The sequence below is a fragment of the Lontra canadensis genome, unplaced genomic scaffold, assembly GCF_010015895.1.
Source record: "Lontra canadensis isolate GAN:19392208 unplaced genomic scaffold, GSC_riverotter_1.0 scaffold8, whole genome shotgun sequence".
Lineage (NCBI taxonomy): Eukaryota > Metazoa > Chordata > Mammalia > Carnivora > Mustelidae > Lontra > Lontra canadensis.
The window spans coordinates 24,031,645-24,053,769 of NW_022631002.1; the positions used below are offsets into that span (position 1 = coordinate 24,031,645).

A 22,125-nucleotide genomic window follows, 5' to 3' on the forward strand; every position below is an offset into this window, starting at 1 on the left:
CTTCATAAAAGGCTATCTTCTCTTAAGGATATTTTCAGAAATGTCAATTCAGCCATTAACTATTCATGTAAGAAATATGCTCTGCTAAATAAATATGACAACAGTAATAATCATACCACTAATGATACAAATTTAAACTCCTTCAGGTCAAATGCATACCAAAAAATGAACAACAACAACAACAACAAAAAACCCAAAACCAGAAAAACAAACCCCACAAGCTGCAGGGTCAGTGAAAAATACAGAAAGGCAGGTTAAGTGTTCAATTTGTCTATGGCCAGGGGCTCAGATTTCCCTAGGAGCAAGTTTTGTTGTTGAGTTATTCTATCATGTAAATTGAGACGCTATAGAGAGAAGTTAGGTGTCTAGATTTTTACATAGAATCCTTCATTCAAAATATAAAGTCATATGTTTCCCGATGTCATCGAGAGAGCTATGCTAGGAGAGTTCAGGGCATTTTTGTGACCATCTTCAAAATAAGGAGTGTGGCTAGATACCATCTAGTGTTTTCTAACACTAACACGTGCACCATTCTAAACCATGGCATGTCATGGACTGAACCGAGAGAATGAACAATGTATTGAAACCAGAATCACCCTAAAAATGACCATAACAGCGCCAACTGGAATACCTCTTATCTGTATCATCACTTAAACACGCTGTTTTCATTTTTACATGGAAGTTTGCGTTGTTTCCTATAAATGCTGCATTTTCCTTTCTGGAAGAACGGATAATATTACATACAGCAACCACTGATCTCAGAAGGCTGCCATTAAAGACACTTAAAACAATTAAGTCTGCACTTGAATTCCTTCACTAAGCTGCATTTCTGGTTCCTGCATAACAAGGTAGTAATAAGCAGCCTAGAATGACTGGTGTCCTGGTAACTCTGCCAGGATACTCTTGCTGAGAGCGGAGCCATCAGGAAGTAGGAATGTTAAATTTCTTTTTTTTTTTTTTTAAGATTTTTATTTATTTGACAGACAGATCACAAGTAGGCAGAGAGACAGGCAGAGAGAGAGAGGAGGAAGCAGGCTTCCCACTGAGCAGAAAGCCCGACGCGGGGCTTGATCCCAGGACCCCGGGATCATGACCTGAGCCGAAGGCAGAGGCTTTAACCCACTGAGCCACCCAGGTGCCCCAGGAATGTTAAATTTCTGCGAAGGGTATCAATTTCATTTTCCGGCTCTACTCCTTAAACCCTCTCCTTGTGAAAGTGTGTGGCTATCAAATTGAGTAATTCACCTTTTACTACTGATTGAGTAAAAACTGTTATTTATTCCAAGTATAAAAATTATTTGTGTTGATAAATATATATAAAGAATTTCTTTAGGACACACCTAAAGAACATTTAACATATTCTCACTGTAAACCATTGATCACATACACAGGCACTCACTCACACATTTCAAAGCTATTAAGAACTGATATATGGCTGACACAGTAATAAGCTTTACAGATATGTCTGTAAGCATAATGCAATACTTTTATTCAAGGAATATACAAGAGATTAAGACAAACTTAACTGGTATTTTTCATTAAAGACACATTGTGTATATGTGTGTGCATGTGTGTGGAGGGGTGCTCTAATCATGTGTGCAGGTACATTTTTTTAAAGATTTTATTTATTTATTTGAAAGAGAGACAGTAAGTGATAAAGAGAGGGCATGAGCAGGGGAAGAGGCAGAGGCAGAGGGAGAGGGACAAGCAGACTCCCCACTAAGCAAAAAGCCTGACATGGGGCTCGATCCCAAGACTCTGGGATCATGACCTGAGCGGACACTTAATCAACTGATCCACAAGTGCCCCAACAGATGCATTTTACTCCTATGTGATTTTACTCCGCTGCATCTTACTCCTGTGTGATGACATAGTGGACAGTCTTGCAGCCATACAACCTGAGTTTGAACCTCTAACTCAAGCTTTAAGAGCTAAATATCCTTTGCTTAAGTAATCAACTTTGCAACTTAATATGACATGTAGAATATAACGATGGCCAACCAGTTTTGTTTTGCACATGAAAATTCCTTTATATAACATGAGACATTGCACAATTTAAACTTATAATTTGAACAAACCATCTTTAACATCCCCAATGTGTATGGGTTTTCTTATTTGTCATCTTCCCTCTGTGAAATGTCTTGCACAACCCTTAGAAATCTCTCATATATCAGCCCGAATGTGTTGTCTATTCACAACTTTGTTTGCTCTGGCAGAAACAACATCCTTGTTACTGGCCAACCAGGGTCACTAGAAACACTTTCTCATGCCCTATACCAAAGCATTGTTTATCCGTCTAGAGAGCTTTATAACAATTGCCCCCAAATCGAAGAAAATACAAACAATGACAGCTAGAATGCCAGCTGCCCATCTCTCCCTACAAAAATAGGCATAATGCAAGATATCCAAGAATCTAACTTGAACAACAAAAGGACTAAAACTTCGAGGGCTCAGCAGTTTACAATCTTTTTAAAGATACTGCTAATGCCTTTACCCAAGATAGACAACTTTTGATGAGGGCAACCTAAGATCTGTTTAAAATCAATAATGTCTGTTACTTGACTCTTCGAATATGATGTTAGGAAATGTAGAATAATTGCTAAAAGTTACATCAATTACACATGAATATAGAGGAGATGATGCACTGAATCTATCCTGGCCCCCCCCACCTAGTCCCTGAAACAACTCACTTGAGCGTGAAAGTCAATTTACATTTTTTTTTCAATTCAAGAAATGGAATTTTCATTTTGTGTCATATTCATAAAAAAACTCATATATAACTCAGCAGGGTACTCACATGTGCTTAGAAACAATATTAGGTATGGGAATTACCTTTTGTACCATAAAGACAAAATTACTCACTGAGAAATAAGATTGTAAAGGATCTTCAGGAAGCAAACGAGGAAAAAAAAAAGATACAGGATTTCATCCGAGACTGGAACTGTTGTATTGTTCATCTGCAGGCTAGCCTCATCCCTCCTGTTTCAATTTTACATCTCTACTTAGATTCTCTTCTCTCCCAGGAGCACGAGAGGCTGTTAGATTTTAATGAAGACGTGTTGCGGAGAGAGCCATGGGGTTAGAAATGGGAGTTCGAATCCTGCAAACTATTTCTTAGGAACAACAACATGAAAGATTAGGTATAAAGGGATTATAGATACAGGTGCAGTTATAGCAAAGTAAATTTACTTAATATAATGCCATAAACATTTTCTATGTTATTAGAAAATCTCCAAAATTATCATGCTAACGACTGTATCATATTTTATAAAGTAGATGCACCATAGGCTACTTAACCAATTCCCAGTTGGAGACATTCATATTTTCTCCCCTACTTTGTCCTGCAGTAAAACAGGTTACAATAAACTTCTTTGCTCTTTCATGTTCCCCCTTTCCCCACATCCTTTATGTAGTCAGAATGTTTTTCTTGGTTTGTAGTCACAGAAGCATATTTATCAGGTCAATATCTGTAAATATTTTGAAGCTCTTGCTTATATTGCCAAGTTGCTTACCAAATGAGTCATAAAAATGTAGCTTTATAAAAAAGTGATTATTTTAGTCAATCAGAGAAAGACAATTATCATATGAGCTCCCTGATATGAGGAAGTTCAGAGGCAACATTGGGGGGTAGGAAAAGAATAAATGAAACAAGATGGGATCAGGAAGGAGACAAACCATAAGAGACTCTTAATCTCACAAAACAAACTGAGGGTTGCCGGGGGGAGGGGTGTAGGGAGAGGGTGGTGGGGTTATGGATGCTGGGGAAGGTATGTGCTGTGAAGTGTGTAAACCTGGGGATTCACAGACCTGTACCCCTGGGGCTAATAATACATTATATGTTAATAAAAAAATAAAAAATAAAAAAATAAAGTGATTATTTCCCTGAATCTCTGTGAGCCCTGGCTATCATTTTTTTTTTAACCTTAACTAAATTATAAACAACATGACTGGTATGCATGGGCAGTGATATTATGAAAATGGACCCCAAATCTAAATTTCTCATTGATTCATTTGCTTCTACTGAAATGTTGGTAAAACTTGGTCCGAAATGAAAAAGATCTTGGAAGAGCTCAAGCAAACTTCTAGAACTCCTTTTCTCCCCCAGGTATATTGAAGTACAATTGACAAATAAATTGTAATATATTTAAAATGTACAATGTAAAATGTACAATGTACATTTTAAATTCAATATATTTATACATTATGAAAAGATTCCCATGTTTTTTCATTATAGCGTAAGAGAGAGGCACATACTGGGACCCAATGTCAAAGAGATCTGTTGATCATTTGGGACCACCTTTGACCTTTTTTTTTCTAAAGAATTTATTTATTTATTGGACAGAGATCACAAGTAGGCAGAGAGGCAGACAGAGAGGGGGAAGCAGGCTCCCCACTGAGCAGAGAACCCGATGTTGGGCTCGATCCCAGGACCCCGGGATCATGACCTGAGCTGAAGGCAGAGGCTTTAACCCACTGAGCCACCCAGGAGCCCCCCCAACTTTGACTTTAATAAAAAAAATTTTATTAAATTTTTTATTAAAAAATTGTTAACATACCATGTTATATTAGTTTGAGGTGTACAACATAGCAATTAGGCAACTGTATATATATTATGCAATGTTCATCATGACAAGTGTAGTTACCATCTGTCACCATATGTTATTACAATATTATTGACCATATTTCCTACACTGTACTTTTCATCCTCATGACTTATTTATTTTACAACTGGAAGACTGTACCTCTTATTCCCCTTTACCTACGTTGCTTATCCCCCATAACCCTCCCCCTCTGACACCTACCAGTTTGTTCCCTGCATTTATGAGTCTGTTTCTGTTTTTTGTTTATTCATTTGTTGGATTCCATCCTTAAGTGAAATCATTTAGTATTTGTCTTTATCTGATTTCTCTTACTTAGCACAATACCCTGTAAGCTCATCCATGTTGCTACAGATGGCAAGATCCCATTATTATGTATGGCTGAGTAATATTTCACTGTATATCTATATAGACACCACATCTTGTTTATCTATTCATCTATCTATGGACACTTAGGTTGCCTCCATATCTTGATTACTGTAAATAATGATGCAATAAATATAGGTGTGCACATATCTTCTTGCATTAGTGATTTTGTTTTCTTTGGGTAAATACCCAATAGTGGAATGTTTTCTAATCCAAAGTATTACCAAAGAATGTTAGGAACTGAATATAATGCAAAAGGCATTTGTCAGGGATGGACAGAAATAAATGCATACCTGATTCAAACAAGAAATGTGAAAATTAGCTATTTGTAAAACTGTCATGAGCTTACGCAATGTTGTATTCATATACTACCAAAGGTTTACCAGATAGAGCCATGAATGTCTCAAATAATGACAAGAAAACATCTGCTTAAACATCAATATTATATATATTTATATCAATATTATCATTAATATTATATATGTATATATATGTATATACATATATATATATATATGTATATACATATATATCTATATATCTATAATCTCCAAAGTCCATGGTTTGGTAGATTAAATACAAGGTTTGACATTATACAAATTTAGATTAAAAATACTGTTGTGGTACATACTGGCTTTCTGATTTTGACAAAGTTCTTTAGCCTTTCTAAAACCGTGTGTGAAAATTTCTAGCATGTGGTAGGTGCATAATAAATGGAAATAAAGCATGAAGAATAGGCCAGATAACCTAACTAACGTATCTTAGGGCTATTGAGTGACTGTTGCAGTCCAGATTAAAGAACTCCACCATTGACGCAGGATAGTTGTAGTTATGGGATTTAGATTCAACACAATGGTGAAATGTATCTCTGAACATAGGTATCACAAATGCAGGCAAATGCAAATGTTAAAAATCCTGGACTTAATGTGTGATTGGAGGTTACTAAAAAATAAGCAATTAGCAACTCTTCCAAATCAGGTTCCATATTTGTCACGCCACATATTTCTGGGGACTATTTCAAGTACTAACAATGGGATCCTTGAAACATTCTTTGGACAAACTGGCAGATGAGTCTGACAACTATAATCACACTGGGAAAGTTAAGATCTCAATTCTCAAGGAACGTAATTCAGAGACTTCAAAAGTAGGAGAAGAGGATGCCTGGGTGGCTCAGTGGGTTAGGCCTGAAGGCAGCTCAGGTCATGATCTCAGGGTCCTGGGATCGAGGACCACATGGGGCTCTCTGCTCAGCAGGGAGCCTGCTTCCCCTGCTCTCTCTCTCTGCCTGCCTCTCTGCCTACTTGTGATCTCTCTCTCTGTCAAATAAATAAATAAAATCTTAGAAAAAAAATACTAGAAGAAAAACTGTTTCAGCTAAAGGGGGCATTGGGAAAATAAATTTGTACTGCAAAGGTGTCATTCATTCATCTGTTCTGTCAAATGCAAAGGCTAAGGGTCAGCTGGGATTGACTGGACCCAGAAATCTGTTGAGCTGTAGTATGTAGTATGTAGTATATAGTATGTAGTATGTAGTATGTCAGTCAGCCATGTCTCTCATACAAACTTCTCCCTTGCTAGAAGAAAAGTAGTAATCATGATTATGAAGACATCATTTTCTTATAGAATAGAGAGGAAAATCAAAGATATATAGATAGAGGAAATAGTCTTTACCTGCTAGCCTAAAATCATTATCTAAAATTAAAAATTATAGTATAGTAAAAATGAACTACCCAAGTGTCTTCATCTGATGGCTCCATGAGAGGTTACAGGTCTTCATTCATTCATTCATTGAACTTTAATTGAAGGACTACAATGAACAGCTATTAGTAGCACCAGAAATGACATATGACTCTCAACAAATCTTATGGTCTGGTAAGGGAGATCAACAAATAAAAAAGAACCCCAGTGCAGTGAAATAAATACTATGATGGATGGTTTTACAAAACATCAATGGAAGTAGAATAGTAACCTCACTGGATTTCCATTTTATGTACAACTGAAGAAGATTTTAATCAACACTTTCTGAACTCTTACTATCTGAAAGGAAAGTTGAGGTTATTTGGCTAGGAATGTAGCCATCCCCACACTCAAAAATGCTATTGACATGATGGAGAGGCAAAAGTAACCAATCAATTATTACAGAATTTTTCATATTATATCTCATATATATATATGTACATATATACATATATATATATATATATATATATATATATATGAAATATTCATACAAGAGAATCCCTTCATTGGACATTGTGAGGAATCATGCCATAATTCTGGTATCTCTCTGCTAAACTTGGTTCATTAGCCGATGATGTTGTTCAAATATTGTGTCCACAACTGAATGTAGTGTTCTGCAGTAGACTTTGATATCCCCAGAGGCAAAGGAGATGTAATAGAAGAGACATGATGCCAGTAGAAGAGAGAGATGACAGCTCAGCATCTGTTGATCCAGACTAGATTATATGATTGTTTTCCTTCTGGATTCTATGCTGGAAGTGAAGAGTGAAGGAGAGCCTTCTCCTAACACCCAAATGGCTTTAGGAAACATCTTTAAAATGCAATTAATTTCATGTATTTTAAAGATAAGTATAAGCAGGGCTCTTGTTGTCTTTCTCCCTTGTATAGAAATTAAATGCACAAAATGAAACTTCATCTATTTTTTCTTCTCCATAAAACCTCATTGAACCGCAAGGGCTCAGTAGGACATATCCCATTGGTGCTGTCCCACTAACCTCTCATCACCTGTCTGATGCTCTGTCTCTCCCTGCTCTTGCATGACTCACATGCCATCCTCACTGGCACGATTTCTAAAAGTTGCCCTCAAATTCCTAGCCTGGAAAGTGTTGTTGATGTCCCGAGGCTTTCGCAAGGATTGTTTCTCAATTTAAATAAAACATTATTGTATTCCTGTCTACAGGTACTCCTGGGCCTATGCAGATGATGGTATCCTGATACTTTACTTAGGAAAAGAAAAAGAATCCTGCAGCTTTCTTTGCTGCCTTGGGTAAGACTTCATTTCACTGGCTTGACAGGAGTCAACTGTCTTCATGGTGTACACAGTTCTGTGGTCCCTCATGCTCCCTTGTTTTTGCTGTGATCAGTCAGATTGGAAAAACCACAGGTCTCCAAAGCTAGTTAGATAGGGAAAATTCCATTTTGTTAGCTCTTGCTATGGATTTCTTGGTTATATTAGTACACTTGTTTACCTGCAGAGGATGGCAATGCTAAGGGCATAGCCATGGGCTAGCACCTGAGAGGTCACTTGAACATTAAGGTCAATGAGGTTAGATTTGGGCTTGGTAAAATTGTCTCCAGGTCAAACAGTAGCAGAAAATGCTAACATAATCTTTGGCTGAAATTTTACTTGTGCAATGTAAAGAAGAGAGGTGAGAGTCCTACTCTACTTTTCAGCAATCAGTATCTTCCCCGCACCATTTATCACATACACTCTGAGAAAGAGAGAGAGCAACACTGACTCACCGCTCTAATTCTTTCTCCACATAAAGGGCTTTCTAACAAGCAGAAATAAAACTCAAGGGGGTCTGAATTCCTAGCTATTGAAGGTATTGAAGAGGACAGGTCATAAAAATTCAAAGGTTAGATGGGTTATGGCAGTCACTAGATGACTTTGGTATACCTGGCCTGAAATTCTATCATGCTGTATCTTTGAGCAATCTCAGGTCATGGTGAGCTTTGTTCTAATGCCTACATGAGACCCTTCTTCCAAGCCCCTTATCTAGCTACAGATACTACTGTCACCAACACCCCAGCTAGCCATCTTCCAAAAGTAGGCTCTCATACCAGATTTGAGTATAAGTAGTTCACTTGGTTAGTGCAGGGAACATTGACAAGAAGTGAAGAAGTGACACGGGGAGGGAAGTTAGCCAAGAAAGAATACATCACTAAACCAAATAACCGTGGGCAAACGGAGTCTTAATCACAGAAGGGAAAGACTGGATCACAGTGCAAAACTCAGGCTTTAGACATTCCATATGGGTAAGGGGACAAGTACTCACACACCATGTGCTGTAAGTCACTGGTTTAGGGCTGCTCCAGCATGGTGTTCTTTCTCTGGACTACTGTTGAACAGAGAAGGTGGCTCTCCAAGGTCACTCAAAGAAGGCTTAAGCATCGATAGGTTGATCCTGGCAAATAGAAGATAGATGATAGATAGATAGATAGATAGATAGATAGATAGATGATAGATAGATAGATATGGTGAAGTCTGATCAATAGGCACTGGCATATAGTGAAGTATGATGGACAGGCACTGGCAAGTCTTCTATACCCATAGTTCCACATATCTTCTGTCTAAGGTTCAGATGCTAAATTCCAGAATGTACCTCATTTATCCAAATAGGGGCAAGTATTAACCTAATTCTCCTAGAATCATGTTTTTTCCTGATTGTGGTCACTCTGTGCTCTGGGTTTATCAAACTGCACCTAGAGTGTTGTGATAAAACAGGTACCAGGAGTTTGTATACCGAGAAAGGATGCTCAACATAGGGAGTCAAACAGCTACAGCCTTCAAAAACTATCTTGTCATCAATACCATATTTTAAAACTAATCCAATGTTCTTTATTTCTTTTCTAAAGCAATGTGTTAAATTAGAGATAAAAATAAAAATATCTTAAAGCTTTGTGATCCCCAAAGTCAAAGAAAGTAACAATTAATATTTTGGTATATTATCCTTCTCTCTTTCTTTCTGTCTCTCTCCCACCCCTTCCTCTCCCTCTCTCCTTCCCTCCCTCCTTCCCTCTCTCTCACACACATACACACACATTGAATTTACCCGAGAAAAAGGTGAATTTAAACGAGTTCAATTATATCAAGGTTAGTTATGCATAAAGAATCAAAATATATCTAAGCCCAAGAAAGACACCCAAACTACAGGCAGTAGAATATTTCTGTTGAGATCAGACTATGACTATAGAATTTCGATTCAAAAGAACCAGATGGTTAATTTCCCGTTAAAAAAAAAAATGAGTACTTTTGAATGCCTGGTACATATGTTAATATGTTGTGATTGCCAAGATCACCCCCAGGAGAAAAATGCCAAGTGAAAATAGCATGTACATTCTCCCATTTGTGTGAGAAAATATAAACATGGACTTCTATACTCACAACTGATTTCATAAGGAGGTGGTATTTCTAGAAACACAGGATCTTTTTTCTTTTATTTTGAAATTCAGAGAAAAGTCACAAAAGAGTACAAATGAGTTTCTCCTGAATTATTTGAGAGTAAATTGCCCCAAACCCCTGAATAACTAAGATTATTTTCTAACAACAAGGACATTCTCCTACATAACATGATAGAACCAAAAAATTTAGGATATTAACTTTGCTTCTTATTACTATTTAATCTTCAGACAATTTCACCAATGTCCTCTTAAAGTTCTGCCATTTTTCCCAACAAATATCCTTTATAACAAAAATGTCCAATCCAGAGTCTTTCAGACAATGTATACAGTTGTCACCCTCCATTAGTTTCCACTGATCTAGAACATTCCTCAGTCTTCTCTTGACTTCCATAACCACATTTCTTATAGGCCAGTTACAATGCAGACCTTCCCTCAGTTTCAGTTTGTCTAATGTCCCCACATTATTAGATTTAGGTGATGCATCTTGGACAACAATATCCCAGTCATAATGCTGTGTTTTCATTGAATTCTCTCAGGTGGCACTGAATTTCAAGGTATTCTATTATTGGTGATGTTAATTTTGATCACTTGATTAAGGGGGTGTTTCCAGCTTTCTCTGCTATAAAGTTATTTTTCCATTATAAATAGTAAGTATTTGGGGGAGAGATATTATGAGATTATGCAAATCTCATTCTTCATCAAACTTTCAGTTAATTTATTCATATATTTATATCACTATGATCACATGGATTCTTTTTATTCCACTTTTTTATTCCACTTTTTATTCAATCCATTACTTTCATTATTGAATGTGATGCTGAAATTCATTCAGATTTGGCCAGAGGGAACCCCTTTAAGTTGGTGTCTGTATTAGTTTTATATGCCTTCCTCATTTTTATTTTCTGGCTTTTTTTTTCCTGCTTCAGCCTTGGAATCAGCCCATTTCTCTGGGAGCCCTGATTCCATTTAGTAAAAAATTGTATTTAGAAACATCGATCTGGGTACTGGGTATGCTCCTTGCTATTGTGTGTCATAGCTCACAAGCTCTTTCAGTGGACAGGGCTAGAAATACACTTATTTATACATATGCATAGACATAAGTCTCACATTTATATTTATATCCAATCTCTATCTATTGAAAACTACAAGTTCATATCTAATCTTTCAATGCAACCCAGGGTTCATCACAGTTTTTTCCCACTTTTTGCATTTGAAACACTCATACCTGACTGTGAGAAACTAGGCTACTATGATTATTAACACATTATGTTTTGATCCATACTCTACAAGTCTCTAACCTCTCTTTAGGCTCACCCATGTGTATGATGGAGACCTTGATCACTACATCCTGGCCCGACTTTCCCTATGTCCATGCCCTACTACCCTCCCTTTGGACTCTTCTACCCACATCCAGTAACCTCCTTACCCTTGCCACAGACTGATTCTTCATTTTGCTGTGGCTCTGATGAAGGCACTAGACCACAGGAGAACCTCTTACCTTGTCAGGATGTCTGTCTTGCTAGGCCCCACCTGATGATTTTAGATAATCATTTGGGAAAAAAAGAAAGAAGAATAACTGAGGAACTCAACTGCAGTTGCCACTTGAGAGGAGAATTAAATATTCAAAGATGAGAGGGTGCTTTTGCTTTTTAGTATATACCCTTTCTAATGATTTGATATGCCTAACATGAATGATACCTTATATTACTTTTCCAATTTAAAAGATGACATGATAAATAAAAAGAGAGATAAATAAATAAATAAATAAAACGTGAAAACCCTATGATGGATGAACAAATATAAACATTTTAACCGATAAACAGTAATCATTTTATTATGAATGCATAGTTATGGAATTATGTTCTTCCATGTTTGCCTTTAGGCAACTATGAATATTTTAGTTCATTCTAAGGAAGGAAGGAAAGAAGGAAGAAGAGAAGAGAAGAGAAGAGAAGAAGAGAGAAGAGGAGAGGAGAGGAGAGAAAAAAGAAATAAAGAAAAGGAAAAAAAGGAAAGAAAACCTGGAAATGGTACCTCTAAGAACTTAGTAGTGAAATACTATGTCTTCTTATTTTTAATATTTTTTAAAGATTTTATTTATTTTTTTTGAGAGGGAGCATGAAAGAAATTAAGAGCAGGGGGTGGGATATGGAGAAGCAGACTCCCCACTGAGCAGGGAAGTAGGGAGCCGATGTGAGGTTGGATCCCAGGACGCTGAGACCCTGAGATCATGACCTGAGCTGAAGGCAGACACTTAACTGACTGAGCCACCAGGTGCCTCAAAATACCATGTCTTCTATATCAGTCACACCTGAGATTGTTTCAAAGCCTCCTGTAAATGATAAACGACTATGCAAAAGGAGAAAAGGAGGCATTGTTTTTATTCAGGAAGGGACACTCAAGTGTCCAGCTCATGCGGTCTTCACCATAATGGGGCAAAGTAAGCAGGGGTGATCCAGTTCTCAGGATTTCAAGTCAATCGAGATCAAGAATCCAAACACAGGTCTTTAGGAATGATACTCCGCATGGCTCTTTAGAGTCTAAATGGTCTAACTGTAATGTTTCAAACCCCAGAAAGCTGCCCAGACCCTGCTTTATGTTACTACTGTCCTGTAAGAAATTAAAACTTCTCCATAAATAAGAAATTGCCAATACCAAAAAATAAAGTGCCTAAGAGATATCTGTCATGGAAGAAAAGAATTTATAAATATTCATATTTTATAGAGCAATCAAGATGTTGATGTTAATATTAGAGCAATAACTTTAATTGTATTTCAGCAAACGGATGCCAATTAGGAAACAAATTATCTCATAGAAGCATGTCTTGCACACAGTTTTGCCCTGAAGGTAAGCCGAGGGCTATGCCAGCTTCCTGAATTTTAATGTACAAATGAACACCTCCAAAATTATTAAAATTAAAAATAAGCATTTAAAGGGCTTTAAATTATGCCAAAAAATAAATGACAGCTGCCTGCTTACTGGTAAAGGCAGAATATTTTCTCCCATAGATGGAAGAAGAGAATCACTTCTAAGAAAAAGTAAAAGAGGGCCATTTAGGCTGCAATCCCCACGTCATTTCTGATCAAGAACTTAGAATTATAAATTGCCATGAAAACCTCATTTGAACTTTTAAAACTCTTTAAAATTCTACATTGTTGAAAATAACAAGGTTCACTTCAGATTTCTCTTTGCCTTTCTAGAAAAATTCTGATGTAAGAATCCAACAGGGTAAGAAATATGCATCAAAAAACAACTATTCAAAAGGATCCGGGAAAGGTTAGGAAATTGCTGATTTTTCATGGTCTCCAGGAACCCTAATAATGCATCTAATTCTGGCGTAATCTCTCCCACAAGTTAAGGCTTACAGGCTAGAGCAGGCTCTGTCCTCTGAACACATGCTGTAGAATTCGCCTGCACCAAGGAAACGCTGAGCACCCCGGGAGCTGGTTTTCCATTTGGGGCTTTCTGTTTATTGTATGTTGTGCGTGTTCTTGACAGGGCACGGATCATGTTGCAATGTGAGTGTTTGTCCATAATGGTCTCCCTCACTAGGATGGAGGCACCCCACAGGAGTGTCTTGTTTTCATAAGCATATCTATGTTTTTAGTGGAACCTGGATTACTCCTCAATAGAGCTTTACTCAGATGCTGGCTGGGATTGCCCAGCCTCCTCAGTTTTTATGTAGGTTTATCTAAAACACCCATGTTCATGACATGGAGAAGCCTAAGGCCTCCTCTACCTCTAAGAAAGTTTCTAGGGAGGTGCCTGTGTGTCTCTGTGGGTTAAGCATCTGACTCTTGACTTCAGCTCAGGTCATCATCTCAGGGTGTTACGATCCAGGCCTGCATTGGGCTCTGCTCTCAGGGAGGAGTCTGCTTGAGATTTCCTCCCTTTTCCTTTGCCCCTCCCCCCACTTGTGCGAGCTCTCTGTCTCTCTCAAATAAATCAATCTCAAAAAGGTGGGGGGGATAAAGCTTCTCGGAACTTATTTTTCCATGGAGCCTTTTGTTTCTGAGTTCACACTTCTGAACATGAGTTCAGACATGACCTAAATACACTGTTTTCAACACACACAAATCACCTACATATTTTTCCCTAAATAGAGTAGACCTTATTGGGGTAACATTATACTTGGCATGCCCAAATTGAACTGAAATCCCATCTCAGTCATTCCTGTCTTAAGACAATCTTGCCAAAATCTCAGTCACAGATTGAATTTACATACTCCTCTGGTCCCTCTTTTATTCCTCCCTCGTTGCCATTGTCCCCTTTACCCCCAACACACATGCTCAAGAACAACAAATTTATATCTCTTTTGCAATTTTTAATCTCCAAATTTTAAAAATAAGCGTACCCTGCCTATCAACCCTGAACATAGTTATCAAGCTATTTTACCAGACCACCCACACCAGAAAAAAAAAAAAAAAAAAAAAAAAAAAAGAAAGAAAGAAAGAGAGAAAGAAAGAAATCTCATCTATCAAGAGAGTTGAGAGACATAATATTCAGGCAAGTCTATAACAAGCTGATACTAAGAGTTCAGTGCATTAGAAGATAAAGAACTGAAATAACATATTAGCTTATGGTTTGTATAGATGGACCAAGGGTAAGGTCTGTTTGCCTAGCTCAAATATACAGAATTGTGTAGTAATTGTTTATACCATAGACATGCTAATCTGCATTGAAAATTAGAAATCACAGACTCACCCCTAGCATGGGATTAATTCACCTCTGAGTTAGGACTTCCATAACCTATGAGGTAAAGAAAGCTATTGCTGAAAGCAAAGACTATGCTAGAAATGGCAGAGCACTGAGTGTTGCTCAGGCTAAAATTATGAAAACAAAAGCTGGAAATTTCTTCCATACACATCTCTCTCTTTTTTTCTCTACCTAACCAACCTGTTTATTCCTGGGTACTCATATGAGAACCTTTTGTTTTGTTTTGTTACTAATTAATTAATCTCGAGAGAAAGATTTCTACAGCCTCTTGATTTGCTTTCAAAACAACACTCCTGTGGTTGTTGAACAATCTTTACAAAACTCAGTTTTAGTGTCTACATTAAGTGATGGATCAACCACTAATAACTTTGGCACATCTGCCAGACTTATAATTTGGAAATTCACACCCTGGCTATGACAGGCTTCCATTCTGATGGCATTTCCAACTCGCTTTTCAGAGAGGGATTTATGTTGGCCCCCAGTCAGTTTTTAATGCCCCTGCTTTCTTGGAGTGCCTACATTTCACTGCATCATTGCAACTAACTATTCAGAGAGGCCTTTCAAATGGCTGAAGAAAGGCGATCCAACCGCTGTGGAATTAAAATACATGATGGCAGGGCGCCTGGGTGGCTCAGTGGGTTAAGCCGCTGCCTTCAGCTCAGGTCATGATCTCAGGGTCCTGGGATCAAGCCCTGCATCGGGCTCTCTGCTCAGCAGGGAGCCTGCTTCCTCCTCTCTCTCTGCCTGCCTCTCTGCCTGCTTGTGATCTCTCTCTGTCAAATAAATAAATAAAAATCTTTAAAAAAAAATAATAAAAAAATAAAATACATGATGGCCCCAGTTCTTCTATTCCAAAGTCTGCCATGATTGCACATGTACTGGTAAGGATGGAGATTCTAGGAGCTACTCAAGCATTATTATTATAAGTAAAGAGCCAATGAGATTGAACCTCAGGCCTCTACTGGTATTTTTCTTAAACTGTGGCCTGTCTGCAACTCATCTGGATTTTATGTTCTCGAAAGTGCACTAAGATAGTCACCAGCTTTACGGACTGTGCCACCTAAAAAATATTTGAAAGCTTTAAAATTAGACCTACAGGGGCACCTGGGTGGCTCAGTGGGTTAAAGCCTCTGCCTTCTGCTCAGGTCATGATCCCAGGGTCCTAGGATCGAGCCCCGCATCGGGCTCTCTGCTCATCAGGGAGCCTGCTTCTCCCTCTCTCTGTCTGCCTCTGTGCCTACTTGTGATCTCTCTCTCTGTCAAATAAATAAATAAAATCTTTAAGATAAATAAATAAATAAGTAAATAAATAAAATTAGACCTACAATCCCAAAGTCAGAGAAATTGTTTTCCTGGAAATAGCCAACTTGCCAACTACCCTCTCACACAGGCTCCCTTTGAGGCATAAAATTGAATGCACCAAGACACTTGGTACTTATATTTAGTTAATTGTGGGTGCAATCAGCCAATTGAGGATACAATTAGACACTGCAATTAGCGGCTGTGGTCCAAATTATTGGAGGGAGGCAAAACAGGAGGGCTAGTCAAAGCCTCTTTAAAGATGCAGGTCTGTGGATGAAATCACTGATGAAAGTCATTCAAATGAATATATCCATGAGGCCAAAGAGAAAATGCGAAAATCGCATAAGTTAAAATTTATTCGTACAACAGTGAGATAATAACAATATCGCTTGACGGGCATATGTGTATGTATTTTTTACAAAGTGGCTATCAAAGTCGTTGTACCACAGGCTTTTTTTTTCTTTTAACCTGAAAGATACCCACTTCAACTACCTTGTAGAAATCACAAAGCATAATTTGGAAGCAAAGACAGAAGAAAAATCTCTCCCACTAGTATATACTATCTAACTGAGATCCAAAGGTCTTTCTCCTGTTATAATTCCACAACTTGACAAGGCAAAAAAGGAGGAGAACTAATATTTACTTACCATCTCCTGTGTTCCAAGACATGCGGTGGACAACTGGCAAGTGATATTATATGTAATCCTCGTAATAATTCACATGGGAGATGTTGTTTCTTCTTTTATTTTATTTTTATTTTTTGTTGTTGTTGTTGTCGGTGTTGTTGGTGTTGTTGTTTCTTCTATTAAAGATTAAGAAACTGAGGCTCAGTGGAGATAATGTTGACAAGGCTCAATAACACTGAGAGTCTACTGGACCCCAAACAAAGGCTCTTTCTTCAAAATTACGATCTTCCAAACATGTGGCTTATTTTCTGTAAAATTTGAATACCACCAAACCTAACTCTGGAAAATATAGTTTAAACAAAGTTCTAAACTCCAAGAAAACATCAATCACTTCATAAAGGCTGGTCTTAAACATTTAGAAAAGGATCCCTTTCCTTGGTCGGAGATCACATTGATAAGGAATGACATCTTAATAGCTGTCATTCTTATCATTTTATATATACTTCATGTGGTTATGGTTCCTCCAAATAGTGGGGGCTGGGGGGAAGAGAACTGCGTTGATGTTTTACCAGTGAGTTCTTACACAGAATTTTAATTTTGAATTACATCTTTGTTTCAGCATTTAATTAAATTCTGTTTTAGAAATTCTCCAAAATGGTTAAAAGAGGGGGAAAGATAAATGGTCATATGGAATTCAATGCTTTTTAATTACAGGAATCCATTCACTTTGTAATATCAGTGTAACAACTCCTTAATGAAATTGAATTATTTCTTCTAAAATTGACTTAATTAATGATTCAATTTACATTAGATTGATTTTATAATCTAATTTTAACTATAATAGTAAAGTTTAGAGTTCCTTAAAAAAGATACTTTTAAGAACTATTAAAATCTGAACTTCTTTGAAATGGAAGTTTATATGGAAAAAGAAGATGAGTTTAGTTAAGACACTCAAAATTTTACTACTCTATTTTGTTTAAGGGAAAAAATGCAATAATTTTATATTATAATTAATTTTAGGGTTTTAAAAATCCAATTATTTCCTGAATAAGCTATTAAACGTTATTTCCTTATGTAAGAAGTGAACTGAACGGCTTAGAGAAGAATGGCTCCACAGTGTTTAATGGGCTTTTAGTCTATTAATGAATCCCAAAACTCACAACCTACCAGGCTCTCAAAATGCTCACTTGAAACCTGCCTCCCCTTCTGCCTAAGCCGAGGCCTATACTTTAAATTTGGTCCTTTGTGTTTCAAAGCTTGTTCATAATCATAGTTCACTAAACAGTTAAGGAGAAAATGAGAGGAATTTACTGTCTTCCCTAATTTCTCATAGACTCTCCCTAAGGAAGCATAATGGGCTAGCCCCTGGCAGTTGGTCTTCCAGAAACTTCCAGGCTTGGGATACACCTGAAAATCTCTCAGTGGGAAGAAAAAGAGTGGAAAAAAGCCCTTATTAAATGCCCTCACCTTTCTGAAGGGTTTGCAATATAGAAAAAGAAGGTGTGTATATAACTCATCACGAATATGTGGACATGAGAATAATTGTGATTATTGATACAAGTAGTATTGATTCATTTACCCCTCAGTCATTAATCATCCCTGTATCAGCTTACTTTTGCTGCTGTATGAAATTACCACAAATTTAGTGTCTTAAAGCAACACAAACTTATTTTCTTACAGTTCTGGGGTTCAGATGTGTAAAATGGGTTGGCAAGGCTCTTCCATTATGGAAGATTTAGGGAAAACATGCTTCTTCTCCTGCTTCTGGGAGCTGCCCACATTCCCTGGCTCATATCCCCACATCTGCTTCCATCCTCCCAAATCCTCCTCTGACTCTGACTCTCCATCTCTTTCCCATAAAGGCCCTTATGATTTCTTTCATTGGGCTCACCCAGATAATCCAGGATAATCACCTCATCTCAAAATCCTTAATTCATTCACATCTGCAAAATCCATATAGAGAGGTTTCAGGGATTAGGATTGGACATTTCTGGGGAGCCATTCTTTAGCTTACCACAACTTCATATAGAATCTATCACAGATTATTGATTCTTCCATTTGAAAAAAGAGGGTGGGAATGAATCCTACTTTCTTGGTCCTTTTCTGCCCCTTTTCTTAACTCTTTCACCCGTCCTCACACACCTAAGGCTAGGTGTGCTTTGCTTGTATACACACACACACACACACACACACACACACGTATATGTATATATAGAAACATACATATGTACACAGACACACACTCACATAAAGTTCTCCATTCCATCCTGGAGAAGCAACAGTCTAAGTGAAAGATGTGTTTCCCCTGATCTATAAAGAAGCATAGATTTAAAGGGGAAAAAAAAACCACTGATAACATGGTCATACACCAAAGACCATCACTTCTCCCCACCCCCCACACACACCTTACAAACAATACAAGATCCAGAAGGAAGGAAAAAAGAGAGAACAAGACACAAGTAAGATTGCACCCTGCCATCCCTAGTTGCCTGAGGCTCCCCAGAATAGTTTCAATTATCTGTTAGTTTGCAGGATTCAGGTTGTGAAGCCCTGGTTTAATTTATTTTGTGTATCGCCTGCTCCCTTTTCCCTCCCCTACTAATCCCACCTCCCTCACAAATCCATTCTTTCTTTTGAAAGAAGCTAGAAAAGCAAGAGTCACCTTGCTTCTCCCGTCTCTTACCTTGCTGACCAGGAAAATTCTGTCTTCTGGGGCCGCTTAGTGGAGATGGTTCTCTCAGTCCTGAAAAACAGTTTCATTCAACAGTAAAATAGACCTCCTGCGCAGTTGCTCTTCAGCCCAACATATGTACTGTGCTTCAGGATCCCTCTCTCCAGCCCAACAAAACCCTCTTTCTCCCCCCTCCAAATCTAGAACCAATTGAGAGACCAATAGATAGAGGTCAAAACCAAAACTTGACTTCTAAAAAAACCAACTAGAAAATGTGGTTTCTTTTCAATCTCAGACAAAATAAGCACGCTATCTCTTCAGTCCTGAATTAAAATTTAAAGCCAGAGTATAGCCGGCTGCTCTGACTATGTGCCCAGCTCACTTTGAATATGTGCAAAACAGAATCGGGGGTGGGGGTGGGGAAGGCTTCGTTCCCTCTCCCAAAGTCACTCATCAGGTGAATTATTCTCTTCCTGTGGAATTTGTGAGAAGCTGGAATTACTTTCAGCTTCATGGGAAATTAGATGATTAGAGCCCTCATTTTGGAAACAATATGGTATAGGTTGGGGGAGGGGAGTGTTCCTTTCTAAGAGGGAAATTTTATTTCCAGGGAATGACATATAGGCTAAATGCGCTTAACAAGGACTATTAGCACAAATGTCTTCTGAAACCAAAGAGTTTCAAAATTAGCAAATTTTGAAATTTTGAAAATTATCAAAATTTTGGAATTTTCAAATTCTAAAAATATGACATAATTTTAAATTGCTGTATTGCCACATCAGAAAACACAGGGGAAAAAGGAGAAAAGGTGACTAGCAATGTACAGTATGGGAGTAGCTGGAAGAATGACTGGTATGGCGAAAGGATCAGCATGCTTTAGGTGAGTAAAGAGAAGTAAAGCAAAAGAATTTCAGATCGATGAAAGATCCTAGCTGAGCTGTATATTCCTTAAAGGCGGATACTGAGGCTTTATTCCATTTGTGTATCTGACTCTTGGCAGAGCACCCGATGCATGGCTGGCGTTTTAGACCTGTTAATGATGTCAAAAGAAAATTCAGAGAGTTTCCTTGATGGGAGTACTCTATTGGGGAGGAAAACAAGTGTTCACAAATAGAAAACTTCAAATCCAAACCTGGTAGAAAGTTCGGAGGCACACTGTTACAGTATGGCTCATGAGAGAAAATGAGGAACTCATTTTACTTTCACAATAATCGGTTTTTGCAAAGAGGGCTTCCAGATGGGTGGGGATTGGTGTAAAATGATGATCTTACACCACTGCAGGAAGGGAACTTTTATTTTGTTTATGATTATCAGAATCGTTCACAAGAAATAGCCTACGTTTCACTGACCTTCAAGATATAAAGCTAGATGATGGTTTTGCTCACACAGCTTACATGGTTTTGCCTGTTGCGGGGATTTTCCAAGCCTTGTCTCCATTTTAGTTGATTTTAGCAGTTCGTTAGACAGGTCTGGGATACTGCCTTCACCTTCTGAGGCCTCGGTTTCCTGTTTTGTATATAGTGTATCTGTTTCCAAAAGCCCTATCATATCTGAAAATTTTCTATTTAAGTGAATTTTCCCCTTTTCCTCCCTAGCTAGACCCTGCTACAAATTATTTTGCCTTCTTCCAGATAGTTTTCTGACACCATTTTTTTGGTGTTTTTTTTTTAATGTCTTTAACCTCATTAACAAGCTCCCAGTGAGCCCTTTAATATACTACTTTAATGCCCAAATTCGCTGTGAGTTCCAGGAGAGAAAATGCTTTTGAAGGAAACCTCAGGCTGGGTTTCAGGTATCCTTAATCCTATCTACACGAGAAGCATAGTTAGATAATTTCAAAAGCACACGCCTTTAGGTTTCAAGCTGTTAATGTTTGCAAACCAGACAACCACCCTTAATACCACTGCTGGTTTATTGACACAAACTCTTCGCTTCCCACAGCTTGTAATTGAATCCCCCCACTGCTTAATTGGAACTAGAATGGCTCCACAACCAGATTTGAAACATCTTCTGAAGCTGGTAGGAACATCAGCTCTCCCTTTTAAAAATAAAAATTATATCATTAACTGCGTTAAGTGAAGACTGGTGTTCTGTGGAATATCAGGAAATGAGCGCACCCCAGGATTGTCTGAATATAGGGCAATTAGCCATGTCTTCAGTCTTACACATGGCCTTCCTCCCCACCAAAGCATAAAGGCTAAAGCTGGATTAGTCTGTACCCTGGAAAAGTCCTAATGTTTGCACTATTTGGATCCCTTTTAAAGATGTTTTCTCTTAAACTTACTCACATCCTTTAACCAGGTATTGCATCCAAACAATTAATTATTGAGTCCTTATTGCGAACCGGAAACTCGTCTAGAGACAGGAGATCAATAGTGGAGGAGAGAGAATAAAAAGAAAAATCCAAGAAGGTAAGTTATATGTTGTTTGTATAATATATAGAAACATATATTTAAACTCCATCAAACTGTATAGAGAAAGTTAATCTTTCATTATTTTAATATTTTGGGGTTTTGTACATTTAAAAAAATTCATGAATTTTTATTGTGGCAAAATAGACACAATGTAAGATTTACCATTTTAACGATTTTTAGGTGTCAGTTCAGCGGCATTAAGTATATTCACAATGTTGGTTAACGATCACCACTGTCTATTTATGAAGATTCTTTTTTTTTCCCGTTAATTTTTTAACTGAGGTATA

At 37.7% G+C, this 22,125-nt stretch overlaps 1 long non-coding RNA gene across 1 annotated transcript; it reads left to right on the plus strand.

Moving 5' to 3' along the window:
- The first annotated feature begins 219 nt into the window (after positions 1-219).
- LOC116865973 lies at positions 220-20,474 on the plus strand. The gene is made up of 3 exons (XR_004382284.1): positions 220-253; positions 7,885-7,971; positions 20,425-20,474. It is a non-coding gene; the product is annotated as an uncharacterized LOC116865973 (long non-coding RNA).
- Positions 20,475-22,125: the final 1,651 nt, after the last annotated feature.